This window comes from Ovis canadensis, chromosome 3, assembly GCF_042477335.2.
Source record: "Ovis canadensis isolate MfBH-ARS-UI-01 breed Bighorn chromosome 3, ARS-UI_OviCan_v2, whole genome shotgun sequence".
Lineage (NCBI taxonomy): Eukaryota > Metazoa > Chordata > Mammalia > Artiodactyla > Bovidae > Ovis > Ovis canadensis.
Window position 1 is genome coordinate 231,931,892 of NC_091247.1, and position 20,011 is coordinate 231,951,902.

At 47.2% G+C, this 20,011-nt stretch overlaps 1 long non-coding RNA gene across 2 annotated transcripts; it reads right to left on the bottom strand.

Annotated features, from left to right (window-relative positions):
* Nucleotides 1–4,997: 4,997 nt before the first annotated feature.
* LOC138436216 (uncharacterized) lies at nucleotides 4,998–6,373 on the bottom strand. Of its 2 annotated transcripts, none has more exons than XR_011255408.1 (3): nucleotides 6,123–6,373; nucleotides 5,872–5,966; nucleotides 4,998–5,087 (listed from the first exon to the last, which is right to left on the bottom strand). It is a non-coding gene; the product is annotated as an uncharacterized lncRNA (long non-coding RNA). The 2 variants fall into 2 exon arrangements; XR_011255407.1 differs by lacking the exon at nucleotides 4,998–5,087 and adding an exon at nucleotides 5,101–5,126 and having other exon boundaries at nucleotides 6,123–6,372.
* Nucleotides 6,374–20,011: the final 13,638 nt, after the last annotated feature.

Here is a 20,011-nt window from a genome sequence, read left to right on the forward strand (position 1 = left end):
GTGGGTGCAGCCTTCTCTCCATGAGCCTTGAGCAGTTTTCCCAGTGGAAGGACATTCTTTCCCACAGCAGGTGCCAACCAAGGGGACAACAGAACTTGGCTCCTGGACACAGGGTATGCACTCTCTCCTCACATCTGATGAAGCCACCTGATCACAGTGGAGACGATGCAGGCACCGCCTCCTGACCCCAAGTTTAGTATAAACCTTCAGGAGTGCAGAGTTGTGGATATTGCATCAAGACCCCACTTTTTAATGACAACATTCCTGGATAACTAGTGACATACAGTATGAAGTTTTTATTTGAGTTTTGTTCTGTACTAAGCACTTACCTTTGCTTTTCATTTCTCTTCTTTTCACAGCTATTTGTAAGGCCTCCCCAGACAGCCATTTTGCTTTTTTGCATTTCTTTTCCCATGGGGATGGTCTTGCTCCCTGTCTCCTGTACAATCTCATGAACCTCCGTCCATAGTTCATCAGGCACTCTGTCTATCAGATCTAGGCCCTTAAATCTATTTCTCACTTCCACTGTACAATCATAAGGGATTTGATTTAGGTCATACCTGAACCCCATGAACAGTATGAAAGGGCAAAATGATAGGATACTGAAAGAGGAACTCCCCAGGTCAGTAGGTGCCCAACACATTACTGGATACCAGTGGAGAAATAACTCCAGAAAGAATGAAGGGATGGAGCCAAAGCAAAAACAATACCCAGTTGTGGATGTGACTGGTGATAGAAGCAAGGTGTGATGCTGTAAAAAGCAATATTGCACAGGAACCTGGAATGTCAGGTCCATGAATCAAGGCAAATTGGAAGTGGTCAAACAGGAGATGGCAAGAGTGAACGTCAACATTCTAGGAATCAGCGAACTAAAATGGACTGGAATGGGTGACTTTAACTCAGATGACCATTATATCTACTACTGCGGGCAGGAATCCCTCAGAAGAAATGGAGTAGCCATCATGGTCAACAAAAGAGTCCAAAATGCAGTACTTGGATGCAATCTCAAAAACGACAGAATGATCTCTGTTCGTCTCCAAGGCAAACCATTCAATATCACAGTAATCCAAGTCTATGCCCCAACCAGTAACGCTGAAGAAGCTGAAGTTGAATATTTCTATGAAGACCTACAAGACCTTTTAGAACTAACACCCAAGAAAGATGTCCTTTTCATTATAGGGGATTGGAATGCAAAAGTAGGAAGTCAAGAAACACCTGGAGTAACACGCAAATTTGGCCTTGGAATGTGGACTGAAGCAGGGCAAAGAGTAATAGAGTTTTGCCAAGAGAATGCACTGGTCATAGCAAACATCCTCTTCCAACAACACAAGAGAAGACTCTACACATGGACATCACCAGATGGTCGACACCGAAATCAGATTGATTATATTCTTTGCAGCCAAAGATGGAGAAGCTCTATACAGGCAACAAAAACAAGACCAGGAGCTGACTGTGGTTCAGATCATGAACTCTATTACCAAATTCAGACTTAAATTGAAGAAAGCAGGGAAAACCGCTAGACCATTCAGGTATGACCTAAATCAAATCCCTTATGATTATACAGTGGAAGTGAGAAATAGATTTAAGGGCCTAGATCTGATAGATAGAGTGTCTGATGAACTATGGAATGAGGTTCGTGACATTGTACAGGAGGCAGGGAGCAAGACCATCCCCATGGGAAAAGAAATGCAAAAAAGCAAAATGGCTGTCTGGGGAGGCCTTACAAGTAGCTGTGAAAAGAAGAGAGGCGAAAAGCACAGGAGAAAAGGAAAGATATTCCCATTTGAATGCAGGATTCCAAAGAAGAGCAAGAAGAGATAAGAAAGACTTCTTCAGTGATCAATGCAAAGAAATAGAGAAAAAGAACAGAATGGGGAAGACGAGAGATCTCTTCAAGAAAATTAGAGATACCAAGGGAACATTTCATGCAAAGATGGGCTCGATAAAGGACAGAAATGTTATGGACCTAACAGAAGCAGAAGATATTAAGAAGAGGTGGCAAGAATACACAGAAGAACTGTACAAAAAAGATCTTCATGACTCGGATAATCATGATGGTGTGATCACTCATCTAGAGCGAGACATCCTGGAATGTGAAGTCAAGTGGGCCTTAGAAAGCATGACTATGAACAAAGCTAGTGGAGGTGATGGAATTCCAGTTGAGGTATTTCAAATCCTGAAAGATGATGCTGTGAAAGTGCTGCACTCAATATGCAGACAAATGTGGAAAACTCAGCAGTGGCCACAGGACTGGAAAAGGTCAGTCTTCACTCCAATCCCAAAGAAAGGCAATGCCAAAGAATGCTCAAACTACCACACAATTGCACTCATCTCACATGCTAGTAATTCTCAAAATTCTCCAAGCCAGGCTTCAGCAATACATGAACTGTGAACTTCCTGATGTTCAAGCTGGTTTTAGAAAAGGCAGAGGAACCAGAGATCAAATTGCCAACATCTGCTGGATCATCAAAAAAGCAAGAGAGTTCCAGAAAAACATCTATTTCTGCTTTATTGACTATGCCAAAGCCTTTGACTGTATGGATCACAAGAAACTGTGGACAATTCTGCGAGAGATGGGAATCCCAGACCACCTAACCTGCCTCTTGAGAAATCTGTATGCAGGTCAGGAAGCAACAGTTAGAACTGGACATGGAGCAACAGACTGGTTTCAAATAGGAAAAGGAATACATCAAGGCTGTATATTGTCATCCTGCTTATTTAACTTCTATGCAGAGTACATCATGAGAAACCCTGGACTGGAAGAAACACAAGCTGGAATCAAGATTGCCAGGAGAAATATGAATAACCTCAGATATGCAGATGACACCACCCTTATGGCAGAAAGTGAAGAGGAACTAAAAAGCCTTTTGATGACAGTGAAAGTGGAGAGTGAAAAAGTTGGCTTAAAGTTCAACATTCAGAATACTAAGATCATGGCATCTGGTCCCATCACTTCATGGGAAATAGATGGGGAAACAGTGGAAACAATGTTAGACTTTATTTTTTGGGCTCCCAAATCACTGCAGATGGTGACTGTAGTTATGAAATTAAAACACGCTTACTCCTTGGAAGAAAAGTGATGACCAACCTAGACAGCATACTCAAAAGCAGAGACATTAATTTGCCGACTAAGGTCCATCTAGTCAAGGCTATGGTTTTTCCAGTGGTCATGTATGGATGTGAGAGTTGGACTGTGAAGAAGGCTGGGCGCAGAAGAATTGATGCTTTTGAACTGTGGTGTTGGAGAAGACTCCTGAGAGTCCCTTGGACTGCAAGGAGATCCAACCAGTCCATTCTAAAGGAGACCAGTCCTGGGTGTTCATTGGAAGGACTGATGTTGAAGCTGAAATTCTAATATTTTGGACACCTGATGCGAAGAGCTGACTTATTGGAAAAGACGCTGATGCTGGGGGAGATTGAGAGCAGGAGGAGAAGGGGACGACAGAGGATGAGATGGTTGGATGGCATCACCAACTCGATGGACATGAGTTTGAGTGAGCTCCGGAGTTGTTGATGGACAGGGAGGCCTGGCATGCTGCAGTCCATGGGGTCACAAAGAGTTGGAGACGACTGAACGACTGAACTGAACTGAGTTTGTATTTGGGCCAGACCTTTTGCAGGGCTAAATTTTCCAGTTTCTGAGAATGTAGCCAAGGGGGGAGTCTGAGAGAGGATCCCAGGACGTACCAGAGCGCACTCTTGTCCTATCTGCCATAGAATGGGGTACTCAGAGTCAGCGGCTGACAGAAAGGCATCCCTTTTGTCCCAGTGATCTCCCCTGTTAGTAATGCATGAAAATGGCCACCCGACCCAACAGCCGCACCCGACAGTGAGAGGTGACCCCTGAGAACCGTGCTCCTAGGGCACGTGTGATGCGGGCAGAGACAGACAGACTCCATACTTTTCACAAGTGCACGGGGAACATTCTCCAAAATTGACCAGATGTTAGGCCAGAAAATAAGTCCACTATAAATAGACTCAAATCATGCAAAGGAACTGTTTCCTGTCACAATGCAATGAAACAAAAAGTTAATAGTAGAAGGAAAGGTGGGAAAATCCACAATATGTGAAGATTAAACACACTGTTACATAACCAGTAGGCCAAAAAATAATAGTAATAAAAAAGGAACTTAGAAAATACCTGGAGACAAATCGAAATATAAACAGAACATACCAAAATATACGGGATTCTGCAAAAACATCAACAATGAAATGTAAAGCTGGTAATGCATACGTTTAAAAGAAAGCTCAAATAAGCAACCTATCTTTACACCTAGGCAGAAAAGGGAGACCAAACCAAACTCAAAGCTAGAAGGAGGAAGGAAAATAGTAAAGATTAGCTCTCAGATAAATACACAGAAGAGGAAAACCAAAGAAATCAATTTAAAACAAAAGTTACTTCAACCAGGTTGACATAAGTAACAAATCTTTAGCTACATTGACTAAGAGAAAAGACAACTAAAATCAGTAACAGCAGAGGAAACATAACTGCTGATACACAAAGCAGAGCACTGCGGGAGAGAGCTCTGCGCAGCCGGATGCTACGAGGCTGGATAACCTGGATGCAGCGCTGTTATTTAAGCCTCAGGCGGCGGTGTTTTATTCTGGCGACCCTAGCAAACTAGCGAAGCTTTATCCTCTTTCTTGCAAACAAAAGTTATGAAAATAGTGCTCAGACACACAAAGTATGCAAGGTATCCAAGGAGGAAGAAAGAAAAGGATGAACCACCTCGGTGTTGAGAAAAATCTTTTTCTTTACCAAAGTTAAAATAAAAACATCAAAACCACCAGAAAAAACTCAGGAATAAACAACATTTTAGAGAAGCCCAACAGCAGCCTTGGTAAAACAAACCAGAAATCCGTTCAGTTGGTGAAAACAGTAACTATCGAAACATAAAAACAGCACAATGCATCGTATTCTTTGGAGGTTAAAAAAAATTCAACTTACGGAAAATTCCAAAGAGGTTATAATAGAGATATATTATATACTTGCCTTAATTTGTGCCTCCTATCGTTTAGCCTGTGTGTCCAGGGCCATCTGCCCTCCACAGGTAGTAGTTTGTTTCTTACGGGTCCTTCTAGAGTTCCTGGTAAGCAAACATGAAAGTGTATTTCTCCTCCATGCCCTAATTGAAAACACAGATAGTGTGTATTAAGCACGGTGTTTTGTTACATGTTGCTTTTATTTGACAATGCCGTGGGAACTGCCCTCCCTCAGGACATACTTTCCTGCACAGCAGGCCACTGGGTGGATGATGTAGTATTATAATGCTTTTTGCCCATCCACATGGGGATGAACACTGATATGCAAGAAGACGGACACTGGGATTCAGGAAAAAAAAAATTCTCCACAGTATAAGCTGTGGGAAAATTTAGTGTGACTTACTACACCAACAGATCTTATGAAAACAGGAGCAAAAACTGCCTTAGTGACTCGATAGTATCTGAAGGACTCAAATTCAGAGACTCCTAAGACCTTACCCCCAATTTATTGGCATAAAGTTCTTCTAGGGGGTGAGGAAAGCCATCTAAGTGTGTCTCCTGATATTTCATTTTATTTTAACATGTTCAGGAGCAAAACAAAGACTATGAAACAAAAGACACCTTCACGCACGGGTGGTTAGGTGATTTTAAATTATTGATCAAAAGTATAATTTTCTCCTAAAATAAAATGTGATTTCTGCTTCCGAATAAATACAAAGAGTGTATGGACTTCCTCAGCAGTAGTAACTGGTAATTAGAAAGCTGAACAAAATGCATGAAACGAACCCTGAGTCAGAATGCTTCGCCAGAGACAGCCTGGAAACCAACCCCATCACCATAAAACCTGAGACCGCAGGTCACGTGGTGAAGTCCCCTGAGCTTCCTCACCCTGCTGCTGTCCTCCCGGGCGCCCCTCCAGCCAAGTCTCTTGCTTTGTCAGCACGTGTGAGCCCACTCTAGGGCCCTGCAGAGGGTTCCCCTTCCTGCAACGATAATAGAAACAGTGTCTAACTTGCTCACCTACCATTGGGAATTAGAAAGCTGAACAAAACAGGAAACTATTCTCAGACCCTGAACAGCAGGCAGTGTGGGGGTTCCAGGGCTGGGTTCCTCCCGTGAAGGTGAGCACACACACCAACCTGACGACTCCGCTCTCTGCTTTCAGGCGGTCTTCACGGTGCAACTGCAGGCAGAGGAGCCCATGAACATTCTGGCAGAATCTGGATTGAGAACACGGGTGAGCTGGGAGGCCACCGAGGCTGTGATCTGTGTGGCAGGGCATCAGAAAGGAGGGAGCTACTCACAGAAAGTTCCACAGCTCCTGAATGATCCCTTTGAGGCTATCGACTGTCCATCGGAGGACACGGAGGTGAGATTCTGTAATGAATAAAAACACAAAATATTGGTCTCAAAGCAAAAAATAAAACAATTCTTTCTACATTAAATTTTTTTCAAAGTATGGTAATTAAATGAAGGCTAGTGAGCAGTACACATACATAAATGGATGTTTCTAGAAAGCAATGTTTTGAAGATGTCAAGAAACCTCGTCATGCCAGTTTTAGAATTCTACGGAAAAAATGCAGAGTAACGTGGATACTCTTTGCATACAAAAGGCATTGGAATAGCTTTAGTATTGTTCCTTTAAAAATTTTAATTGGTGGAAAATTGTTTTACCATTTTGTGTTGGTTTCTGCCATGCAATGCAAAGTAGCCATAATTATTGACTGTATGTATATATTTGTCTATCACTTGCTTCTTGAGCCTCTCTCCCTTCCTTGAACAGCTTTAGTAAAGAAATCGCTGACCCTGTTACCCATGTTCCTCACTCAACTACGCTTCCATTATCATGTTTATAAAGATCTTAAAATACAGACCAGGACGTGCCTTTCCCCGCTATTTGCGTTGCAAGGGGTCAGCCAGCACCACTTGCATTAGGCTAAGGCTAGGGGTACGCAGAGGAGTGGTAGCAAACCAGGAAGGCATGTCCTGCTCAGAGCTTGCGACGTAGGGTAGCTGGAGGGGAAGGCTGCGGGGAAGAGAGGCGGCCCTGGGATTGCTTAGAGGAACATGTTCCCACCGATTTGTTTCTAATTGGAAAACACATGGGAGGAAAGTCACTGACCCAGACGGGACCTTGACGCCTAATGAGGCAGTTTGGGGATGTGGATTTCCATAATGGTTGCCAGGGGGCAGGGGGAAAGGGGAAAGGCCTCGTGGGTTGTAGTTTTCTCCCATATTTAGACATACTGAAACTCCTCGTGGGTCATCTTCAACTGAGCAGCTGTTCTGTAGATAAACTTTATAATTACAGACAACAGTAATAATTACAGTAACGTCCAGTAACAACGATAATAGTAATTTTCATTATGGATTTTACTGTCATCTACTAAAACCTGCTGCTGCTCCTACGTCGCTTCAGTCGTGTCCGACTCTGTGCGACCCAGTAGATGGCAGCCCACCAGGCTCCCCCCTCCCTGGGATTCTCCCGGCAAGAACAGTGGGATGGGTTGCTATTTTCTTCAATGCATGAAAGTGAAAAGTGAAAGTGAAGTCAGTCCTGTCCGACTGTGTGCGATCCCGTGTACTGCAGCCTACTAGGCTCCTCCGCCCCTGGGAATTTCCAGGCAAGAATATTGGAGTGGGTTGTCATTGCCTGCTCACTTCCAAAACCTGCATTATAACAGATTTTTGATAAAGCACCAAAGTTGTCTGGCCATCTGGTCGACGGCGATGACCCCAGCTGCAACTTAACAGCATAAACGCCACCAGGACAAATGCGAATCGCAGGGGGAAGGCACAGTATCACCACTACACACGCGTTCCCTCCGAGTCCCCCGGAGGTTGCTTTTCTCTCTTCCCCGTCCTCCCGTGTTCAGAGGCTCTTCTAACTAAAGACCGCGCCCCCAGCATCCTCCAACGCACGGCCCCGGACGCTTTCTGTGTCACATCTGTTCGGCGTTTCTGACCTCAAAGCCCAGGCAGGACTGGAGCCGGGCGTTGGGCCACGTTCCCTACTACCACCCGCGGTGAGGGAAGCCATGAGTGTGCGATCCAAGGCCGCAAAGGGAGCAGAAGGGACCACAGACGGGCCCCGTGAAGACGCAACCCGGTCTCGGGCGATCGCAGAGCCTGGAGAAACGACAGTGGGCGTCGGGGAGCAGCTTCCCCGCCTCCCGACTCTGCTGCGGACTTGAGCCCCAGGCGGCGAGAGCCGTCTTGCTCCGTGCGTTCGTTCCGTCCTCACTCTCGGGGAGGTGGGAGAGGATCAAGAGACGCACGGGTAACCCAGCGCGGTAGCCGCCAGAGACACGGCAACTCACAACCAAAACGGGAAAACCGAACAATGTGGCCCAGAACATCCCGCGGGGCACGCTCAGTCTCAGCCGCCAGCTATAGCCCAGGCGGTACACAAGACCAGAGAAAACGTCCCGACCGCTCTCCAGCTCCTAGAGACACGGCCCGGCCTTGCCACGCAAGTCTGCCCGTTCAACTCAAGCAAGAGCAGGACGCGTTCTGGCCCGGAGACGGTGCCCCGGCGCGCCCGCCAACGAGCTCTCCGAGCAGGGCTCGCGCGGGCTGGCCAGACGCCGCAGCCTGGAGCGGGGTTAACGCGGAAGAACGGTGACCCAAGAGCCTAGCCGCCGAGCCAACAGCGCTCCGGCGTGCAAGACCCTCTCTCTGCCCGCTCGGAAATCACCCATATGGATGGGCGCGGGGAGATGCTGGTCGACCCGAGCGAGCAGCCACACCAACCACCCCGTTGCGGCGCCAGGCCGCTTCCCAAAACACTGCAGATCCAATCTTCAGCAGGAGCAGGCCTGCCCAGGCCTCAGCGGCACCGGGGATATCGCCGCCAGTGCTGCCGGCTTCTGGAGCTCCCTTCCGCGTTTGCAAGCTGAATCGCAGCCCTTGTGAAGGTCGCCGAAGGAAGGGAACGCTCTGCAGGCGGCCGCCGGGGGCGCACGACAACCGGTTCGAGCGTCCCCGGGACGAGGCGCCGTCGCCGGCAGGCCGCAGTGGCGCCTACCGCCCGAACGCCCGAGCTCGCCGGGGGCCTCTGCCTCGGAGGCGGCTCCCCGCTCGGGACAGCACGGCGCGGAGCGGCCCAGGGCGGGCGGAGAGCGGGAGGCCGCGGCGGAGAGGCCCTCCCCGCGAGATTGCAAGGCCCAGGCGAACCTGAGCAAGGGAGATTCTGCAGGGGGCTGGGCTGTGTGCACTGCAGGCTGAAACAGTGACGGTAACACAAAGAGAGAGAGCGCGGGAGACACTGCATTCTGTAATTTCAGAGTCCAGATGCTGCTGAAGAATAAAAGCCAAGGCTCAGAAGCCATAAAGGAAAGGACTGAAAATTTGGCTACGTAATTGGTCTTTGAGTCTTTAGCAAGCAAAGCCAGATGCCAAGAAACGGGTGTACGGAAACACGTGTGCAACTACACGTATAACAGCGATGTTGACGTCAGCATTACTTAATCAGAATGTTTAGAAAACATGGCAAGGGACCAGTTAAGTAAACTTTCAGTGTGTTCACATAACAACAGTATCAATTTGCTTTTTGGTTTATTGGGGTTAAGTGAGTTAGATCTATAGATATTAGAAAGGTATCTATGGCAAATTGTTAAATAAAAACAGAAAGTTCTAGCACTTCCAGCGGTGCCATATATACATGCATTTACCTTTTTAAAAAATGCAGTGGAAAAGTAAAGAGTTAGAATAGCTAAAGAGGTTTTCAAAAGCAAGAATTGAGTTTTCCCTATAGCCTGATGTCTGGACAGAAAGACGTGCAGAAACAAAGATGGGCCACACGACGTGCTTTTCCGCTCCTTCCCACTCTAGCCTTGGGAAAGGCAGCTGGCATCTCAGCCCCTCCACCTCTCTGCTCCACTAACACCCAGAGCCCCTGCGGGCAATCAGAGCTCTGACTCTGCAGGCCTGGGATCCCTATGTCCACAGTCTCTTCCTTCAGGTCAGGAGCCTTGAGCCATTCCCTTGGCTTGCCCAACCATGCGTGCCCAGAGCTGCTGGCTCTAACACACACCTGTGTAGTCCTTCTCTCCATAAGCTTTGAGCTGATATCCCAGGGGAAGACCATTCCCCTCACAAAACAGGTGTGAACCACGGGAACAACGGGAAGTTTGCACCTGGACCCATTATACAAACTCTGTGCACACTCAGCTCCCAAGGACACTACCCTGTTCACCGCGCTGTTTACGTGGCATCGCCACTGCTTACTTGAAGCATCCAGACTCACTTCTGTGGCAGGGAGAAATACGAGGCACACACACACACATACACACACACGCGCGCGCACACACACATGCACAAACATAGCACACACACAAACATAGAGGCGCACACACACCCGCACGCGCGCACACACACACGCGCATGCACAAACACAGAAGCACACACATACCCCAGGAGCCACTCTGGACCCCTGCTAGGGCTGGCAATGGTGGGAGCAGAGAAGAGTTCACTGTTGCTACTTCTCAGGTCCTCTGCGCTGACAGACCCTGGTGGTTTTACTGATTTCACTGTGGAGAGTGCGGGCTTGGAGCGCCCTGGTCTGTAGTTTGCTCTCCAGCGCCCTGCGCTCTATTCGGTCCACTCTACCCTTTCTCCTCAATGCACACTCAGCACTAAGAAATGAGAACCGACACACATTGCGTTCAGCCTTCAAATCTGAACAAAGTTCAAGAACAGAGAGAAACTGAGTTCTTGTGAAGAAGGTAGTGAGAAAACTGTATTTATCCGTTCTGTAGCTGCCAAAATGTTCAAATATAGTCTATAAAAGCTTAACATTTTTTAAAATTAGGAAAAGTAAATAGGCCCTCATTACTCCTCCTTGCCCATCACCACCTCTGCCCCAGCTTCCATCACACTGGGCTCGTCTGACGACACGCCTGTTCTCCTGGTTGGGGACCTTTTTCACACTCATCACTGTCGTCTATGCCCGCTGCACACCTGGGCCACGGGGGCCATTCCCATGGTGAATCAGGGGGTTTTCTCCAGTGAGCCTCAGGGGTGTTGTTGTTTTCTTTTAATGGAAACCGCTCCCGTCTGTCCTGTAAACTCACAACCTTTAAAGATGCTGTAGCGAGCGGGTGTGAGTGACAGAAAGAGGCTGTTTCCATATCAGTCCCTGAGCTGCCACGTGCCTAACAGAGTGGTGGGTGTCACTGGCATCAATATTTCCTGGGCGGTGTTAGAAGATCCAGGCCGAAAGGAGAAACCGGACAATTTGGCAAGACACAGATCAAACCAGGAACGAGAGCAAGTCCCTCTCGTTGTTTCAAGGTCAAGAACTCAGCCCCCACTGTCCTCCTCTGCATCCTCACGCAGGACGGTTGAAACTGACCAGATAAAGCTGAGGAGACGGAGAGCCATCATGAGAGCCAAGCCTCTAAAGCCCTGCTGGATACTCCAGGCTGAGTCCCCAACACTCACCTGGGGGTGACCCCTCCCACCAAACCACGGGCATGCAGAGATAAGGGGAACCCTGCTCTCTCTGGGGTCAAGGAGAAAACATATGGGCTGCTGCTGCTGCTGAGCCGCTCAGTCATGTCCTACTCTGTGCAACCCCATGGACAGCAGCCCCCCAGGCTCTCCCGTCCCTGGGGTTCTCCAGGCAAGAACACTGGAGTGGGTTGCCATTTCCTTCTCCAGTGCATGCAAGTGAAAAGTGAAAGTGAAGTCGCTCAGCCGTGTCCGACTCTGTGCAACCCCATGGACTGCAGCCCACCAGGCTCCTCCGTCCATGGGATTCTCCAGGCAAGAGTACTGGAGTGGGGTGCCATTGCCTTCTCTGAAAACACTATGGGCTACTCCCCACATAAACAAGGTAGTAATATTTCCATTTTACACAGAAAAAAACAAAAGTCATGAGCTATTATACTCTGATTAGACCTATTTGTTCAGTTATTTAAATAATATCCCCTTCCTATGATTTACATCAAATCCCAGGAAACCCTCACAATGATCACTTGGGGAATCTTGACTCCACAGAACAAACACCACTCTCAAACATTTCAATAACCAATTCTTGATCAAATGCCTCAGGCTTTGTTCTCCAATACCCACCAAAGTGGTTTACAGTTTGCCATCTTTCCTGCTGTGCCCTCCCCTGACCCTCTGGATGCAACTGCCTTCTGTCTTCTTGACTGCCCCCCATGTGGGAATCAGGCAGCTTTGGAGCCTTAACCTTAGTTCCATCATCCATGGCCTCAGATATGGGCCAAGCGACTCTGAATCTTCTCAATGGTGGGTGAAACAACCCAAGGGGTCATGTCTTGGTGGAAGGCCAGGCACTCTGGTTGCACATTTAAGCTCTTAAACCCCTCTGCACAGGAAAGAAGCAGGAGCAGGCACATCATGAATCCCCCGGTGGGTGTCACAGCCCCACAGGGAAGACACGCTCATCAAATGCAGAGGAAGCTCACTTTGGGGTGAAATCTAGTTGACACCTTCAGAGACATGGTGAAATGCTCCATGGATTTCTGCCCTTCTAAATATTATTGGCAGAAACAGTCATCATTTCATAATTTTTGTTTAGGAAAGTATTTGTCTTTAAGGAAAAAATTAAACTTATTATATTCTTCATTGAACAAATTTGTGTGCCCACTCAAAGCATATTCTGACATGAGTTGATGCTCCCCATCTTCCAAAAAGATAAGAAATATAGTCATTTGTTTCCTTTCAGCCTGCTCATCTCCAGCTGTCCCATTTGTCCAGGAGGGTGTGCTTCCTCAGAGTACAAGTCCCACCTACTCTCTCATCTTCAGAAGAGAGCTCAGGCTTCAGCCATAAATTCAGCCTTTGACATAAATACCTCAGATGACCTAGAGGCCCCAGGAGAATGAGAAGCTGTCCCTACTGTGGTGAGAAACCTTGGGTCTCCTTCCCAACTAATCTTTGCCAAGCCTCCCTCCCCTCTGGGTTATTATCCTAAAGATGTCTGTAGGCAGCAGCTGCTGTGAGAGAGAAGAGGGTCTCCAGAGGCCCAGCACCGCCTACCCTCTCCCCAGCAGCCCTAATTCTGGGTCTGGTTTCTTTTTTTGTTTGTGTCTTTTACCACGAGGGCTCTTTCCAGCCATCCTAGGACTTCCTTTAGAGTTCTTGAAAGATTCCCCAACCACCATTGGCCTCATTTGCCACTTCTGTACTTCCCTTCTGAAACGAAATTCAGTTCTTTCAAAAAGATTGAGTCCAGTGACTTCCCTGGATGTGCAGTGGAGGGGACACAGGTTTGACCTCTGGTCTGGGAAGATCCCACATGCCACAGAGCAAGGAAGCCTGTGCGCCCGACTCCTGAAGCGCACACAGCCGGAAGCGGGTGCTCCACAGCAAGGGAAGCCGCCACAGTGAGAAGCCCAAGTAGCATGATGAAGAGCAGCCTCTCAGGCCATGAAGGCCAGAACCACAGAGAGCGGGTGTGCAGCAGCGACAGCCCAGTGCAGCCAGAAGAGATTAATTAACTGGTTGAAATTTTAAAAGACTGACCCCAGAAAAAAAAAAAAAAGAATGACACTTCATTTCTGTTTATTTTCATGCTTCTTCTGACATTTTGCACCTGATTCTGTTAGATATTTAGGATGCTTACAAAACTCCAGGTCACAGAAAAGGAGGAATTCCCAGTGTGTTCAGCATCTCAGGGAACAGGCACACATCACTTCTGCTGAATAGTCCAAGGAGATGTGAGGGTAACAATGAACCAAAACCACCAGAAAACCCCAGGAGGAGAGCAGCCCATGGATCCCGGAGCTGTTGTCTGCGGGGCTCACTCAGGGCAGCAGAGGACCCAGAGGGTGGCTGGGCTTCCTGAGCCCCCAGACTGCTGGGGAAGGCTGCCGTCTTTCAGTGATGATTCAGGCTCCCCATCAGGAAAACCAGGCCAGATCTCAGCATCTCTGACTCAGTAAATACCTTCAGGACCCATTCCAAGTCCACCCCTCTCCTCCTCTCTCTCAGGCAGCATGAATGCAGTGTGGGCTAGGTCGCTGATCATCCTGGGGTGCTAAGGCCAGAGCTGGCCACATAACTCACCACCCGGGGATTCTCGGGGTCGTAAGGACTTACCTACTTCCCCATTCAGGTGAGGAACAGCAGTGTCTGTGACAGGCAGGGCGTCCCGATAAGGCAAAGGGACAGGCCGAGTCAAGGAGAGACGACGGGAGGCGGTCCGTGCGGGAAGCTGCCCAGGGCAGCACGGCCAGCCCCTCTGCTCAGGGACAGGCGGGCGCCCTCGTCACCAGAAGCAAGCGCGGCTCAGCCGGGGTCCCAGGGCTGTGACTCACAGCAGGTAATGACACCAGCTCCTCGGTCCCTGAACCAGGCGGGCACTTGTGAATCCGGGATGGCCTAGGAGAGCCAAGCCAGGTGCAAGATCAGCCCACGGAGCCTGCGGACCTTGACACCCACTGGGTGGAGCCCAGAGAGAAGGGCTGACCGGTCACCAACTCTCAGTGAGGGGGAGGGCGGGAAGCTTTGGCCTGAGTCTCATTCCTGGGACCTACCTACAAGGGTAAAGACTGACCTGACCGTTGCTAGATTCTTTTTAACAGAAGCCCAGGGTTCCTACTGTACCCAGTTTCTAACGGGCCAAGGTGAAGATGGAAGAAAACGTTAGCATCGTTCCTTCTTGGATTCAGTTGTAAATTCATCCAATATTTACCAGACATTTTTATCACTAGTGATAAAGAACAAAATCTCTCTTTGAGAAGCTCATTCTCTGCTGGTAATACAGAAAGCAACCCCCGTCACAGGGCAGTGGAGAGTCCACTCGCTCCGCCCAGGAGTCTAGAAGTCCTGATAGTCCCATGGGGAGAGGAGGTTCAGGTGAGTCTTTAAAAGTGAGACTTTTTTTTACCTGGAGGTGGAGGCAGCTAGTGTGAAGAACAGGAACGTTTGTGAAAATGAACCTCATTCCCCCCTTCTCCTCTCAGGTGCTGGACCACATGGCACCCTGGGCTGTTCTGTGAAATCCCCATGCCTCCCCCACCCCACCCCCCAGTCACAGAGCATTTCCCTTCTCTCTGATTTCCCTGAAACACACTTCTCTTCCAGCGACAGACAGCTCATTCCTCCACTGGCTTCAGGCCTTTACTTAAATGCTCCCTCCTGGGGGAGAGATCCCACACCACACACGGAAGGCATCAGCTCCATCCTTCTCTTCCTGCCCTGTCCTGCCCTCTCGCTCTCTCTTATTTCTTGCATCTCTGACAGCCTCTAGGGATGGGGCTGTGGGTGAAGGGAGAAGCGGGGAGAGGGTAAGGTGGTATCTTCCCTCCACAGGCTTTGCTGGAAAAGTAACTGTTTTCCTTCAGACAAGGCATGAATATAAATTGCAGGGAAATTGAAACTTAAATTGAAGGTGTTAATAGATTGAACATTAACTGTGAAAGACAACAAACATGGAGCCTTTGGAGCGTCCCTGACAGAAGGCTGTATGATGTGATCCCTGACAGAAGGCTGTATGATGTGGTCCCTGACAGAAGGCTGTATGATGTGGTCCCTGACAGAAGGCTGTATGATGTGATCCCTGACAGAAGGCTGTATGATGTGATCCCTGACAGAAGGCTGTATGATGTGATCCCTGACAGAAGGCTGTATGATATGGTCCCTGACAGAAGGCTGTATGATGTGATCCCTGACAGAAGGCTGTATGATGTGATCCCTGACAGAAGGCTGTATGATGTGATCCCTGACAGAAGGCTGTATGATATGATCCCTGACAGAAGGCTGTATGATGTGATCCCTGACAGAAGGCTGTATGATGTGATCCCTGACAGAAGGCTGTATGATGTGATCCCTGACAGAAGGCTGTATGATATGGTCCCTGACAGAAGGCTGTATGATGTGATCCCTGACAGAAGGCTGTATGATGTGATCCCTGACAGAAGGCTGTATGATGTGATCCCTGACAGAAGGCTGTATGATATGGTCCCTGACAGAAGGCTGTATGATGTGATCCCTGACAGAAGGCTGTATGATGTGATCCCTGACAGAAGTCTGTATGATATGGTCCCTGACAGAAGGCTGTATGATGTGATCCCTGACAGAAGGCTGTATGATATGGTCCCTGACAGAAGGCTGTATGATATGATCCCTGACAGAAGGCTGTATGATGTGATCCCTGACAGAAGGCTGTATGATGTGATCCCTGACAGAAGGCTGTATGATATGGTCCCTGACAGAAGGCTGTATGATATGATCCCTGACAGAAGGCTGTATGATGTGATCCCTGACAGAAGGCTGTATGATGTGATCCCTGACAGAAGGCTGTATGATATGGTCCCTGACAGAAGGCTGTATGATATGGTCCCTGACAGAAGGCTGTATGATGTGATCCCTGACAGAAGGCTGTATGATATGGTCCCTGACAGAAGGCTGTATGATGTGATCCCTGACAGAAGGCTGTATGATATGGTCCCTGACAGAAGGCTGTATGATGTGATCCCTGACAGAAGGCTGTATGATGTGATCCCTGACAGAAGGCTGTATGATGTGATCCCTGACAGAAGGCTGTATGATATGGTCCCTGACAGAAGGCTGTATGATGTGATCCCTGACAGAAGGCTGTATGATGTGATCCCTGACAGAAGTCTGTATGATATGGTCCCTGACAGAAGGCTGTATGATGTGATCCCTGACAGAAGGCTGTATGATATGGTCCCTGACAGAAGGCTGTATGATATGATCCCTGACAGAAGGCTGTATGATGTGATCCCTGACAGAAGGCTGTATGATGTGATCCCTGACAGAAGGCTGTATGATATGGTCCCTGACAGAAGGCTGTATGATATGATCCCTGACAGAAGGCTGTATGATGTGATCCCTGACAGAAGGCTGTATGATGTGATCCCTGACAGAAGGCTGTATGATATGGTCCCTGACAGAAGGCTGTATGATATGGTCCCTGACAGAAGGCTGTATGATGTGATCCCTGACAGAAGGCTGTATGATATGGTCCCTGACAGAAGGCTGTATGATGTGATCCCTGACAGAAGGCTGTATGATATGGTCCCTGACAGAAGGCTGTATGATGTGATCCCTGACAGAAGGCTGTATGATGTGATCCCTGACAGAAGGCTGTATGATGTGATCCCTGACAGAAGGCTGTATGATATGGTCCCTGACAGAAGGCTGTATGATGTGATCCCTGACAGAAGGCTGTATGATGTGATCCCTGACAGAAGGCTGTATGATGTGATCCCTGACAGAAGGCTGTATGATATGGTCCCTGACAGAAGGCTGTATGATGTGATCCCTGACAGAAGGCTGTATGATGTGATCCCTGACAGAAGGCTGTATGATGTGGTCCCTGACAGAAGGCTGTATGATGTGATCCCTGACAGAAGTCTGTATGATATGGTCCCTGACAGAAGGCTGTATGATATGACCCCTGACAGAAGGCTGTATGATGTGATCCCTGACAGAAGGCTGTATGATGTGATCCCTGACAGAAGGCTGTATGATATGATCCCTGACAGAAGGCTGTATGATATGATCCCTGACAGAAGGCTGTATGATGTGATCCCTGACAGAAGGCTGTATGATGTCTGGGGGGATGAAGAACTTTACAAAGCCAAACAGACGGGGAAGCAAAAGATGGATAAATATGATCATGTTACAAGTAACAACTGCCGCTCGTCAAAAGACATCATAAAATGAGGAAAGCAGAAGCCGGGGAGTGCGAAGTGACATGTGCAACAAGTGTGAAGATCTTTCACCAATAATTATTTTTTTAAGTAGATGTCAAAAACACGTTAACAGGCATTGCATGGATGGTGAAACATGGAAGTCCAATGAACATTTAAAAGGTGATCAATTTCATTTGTGATACATTAAATACTAGTTAAAATGGCAACAAAACACCATCTCACAGCTCACAGTTGAGCAAACATTGGTGAGTGACTATGAAAAGGCTGGCCCAGATGTGGAACAGAAGAAGCTGTCATTCTTTGTTAATCGGAATGGCAACTGTTGTAACATAGCACAGCTGGACAAGTGCACACCTTAGGTTTCATTAATTCCCATCCAGCTCATAAAGTAGATACATGTGAATGAGATTCTTAACAGCAAAGAGCTGCAAACAGCTCCAGCACCCAGCAACAATAGAATGGATGGATTTGGTACGTTTAAAGTATGGACTACTATATAGCAGTAAAGTAATTCAATGGATGCATACAAATGAATGAACCTCAGAAACCAATACCACACACAAAATAAATATTATGTCACAAAAGGATAATCACTGTGATTCTGCTTACATAAAGGGACAAAAGAGGGAAAGCCTGTGTACTCTTTAGGAACTCATATGCATGTGCAAATCTCAAATAAAAGGCAGGGAATGACATGGAATTGAGATACACAGAAAAATTAGAATCTTTTTAAATGAGAGTGGGTGCTGAGAACATGAGAATTTGCTTCACTAATATTCTGCAAATTATGCACTTATATTACCTACAAGCTTTTCTTTGTTTAATCTACTTCTCAGTAAGATTTGTGTCACATATCAAAATAAATTCCAAGTGGCATTTAATATAAAATTTGATACCATAAACCTTAAGAATAAAGTGTAAATATGTATGCAATCTTGAGATGGGGAAGACCTTGATAAACTCTGATGGACTGGGTTGTGTCCCCCCAGGTAGATGTGTTGACTTTCTAACCTGCAGGGACTCAGAATGTGACTGTATCTGCAGACAGAGTTTCTAAAGAGATAAATAAATGGAGGCCTTTGAGTTGTGCCCTAATCGAGTATGACTCTTGTCCATGTAGGAAAAGGAAACTGAACACAGAAAGAAACCCCAGGAATGGGTGCACACAGAGGAGGGGCAAGTGAGACCCAGAGAAAGGCGTTGTCTGCAAGTGAGCAAGTCCTTGGGAGAATCCACCCCAAGCACACTGTGGCCTTGGATGTCCAGCCTCTGGAGCTGCAAGAAAACAGATGTCTGCCCTTCTGACTTCTGGGGATGCGCTATTTTGTCATGGCAGCCCCAGCACACTAATAAATACGCGTTCCATTGAAAGCCAGAGCACACAGGAAAGGCTTCGTGGGCTTTACTACAACATCGCCAAACACTTACATGTCAAAGAGGAAACGGAAAGTTACAAACTCCAAACTATAATACACTTGACACAAGTCTGACATTGCCAACACATAGCTCCTAGAAGTGTGTAATAAACCAAGCAATCTAGAAGAAAGTTTGGCAAGGTCCATAAACTGAAATGCTCATTAAAGAAATACAAATGCTTGTTAGAAGATTAAAAAAAAGTCAGCTTCCCTCAACAAATTAAGGCTGATATATTATTTTGTCTTCTATTGAGAGACAAGTGCCTCATAAAAGAACACCATGCACATTTAACAAAGATTGTAGGTATCATCCTTGGCAGATCTAAGCATTCAACACTCCTTTGGTTTGGTCCTTTGACAGTACATACTGATCAAAGAGCGGTAAAAATGATTTATGCTTGGCATGGAAATTTTAAGTCTCACTCCTGGGAATTTATACCAAGTAATTAGGTAAATATTTTGACATTAGAATATGTACTCTAAGATGAGAAATAATCTTTACTCTCAGCATAAGGATTTGGTTAAACAAAGTATAGCAACTTTCACACCATGGAAATGTTTAAATTGGAAAGGAAATAAACCAAAATATGAAGCGAGATCATCTCTGATAGGTAGATTTTCTGAATTGTATACAAGTAAATTTAAATGTCTTCTTTCCTAGTTATCAATATTTTTCAAAGTTTGCTAAGATAAAATACAGATGGCTTTGATAATACTGTGGTGGTGGTTTCATCACTAAGTTGTGTGTGACTCTTTGTGAACCCATGGACTGTAGCGCACCAGGCTCCTCTGTCCATGGGTTTCCCAGGCAAGAATAGTGGAGTGGGTTGCCATTTCCTTCTCCAGGGGATCTTCCCGACTCAGGGATGGAACCCATGTCTCCTGCGCTGCAGGCAGATTTATTACAGCTGAGCCTCCAGGGAAGCGCAGGAAATCTATAAAGTCACGTCAAAGAGA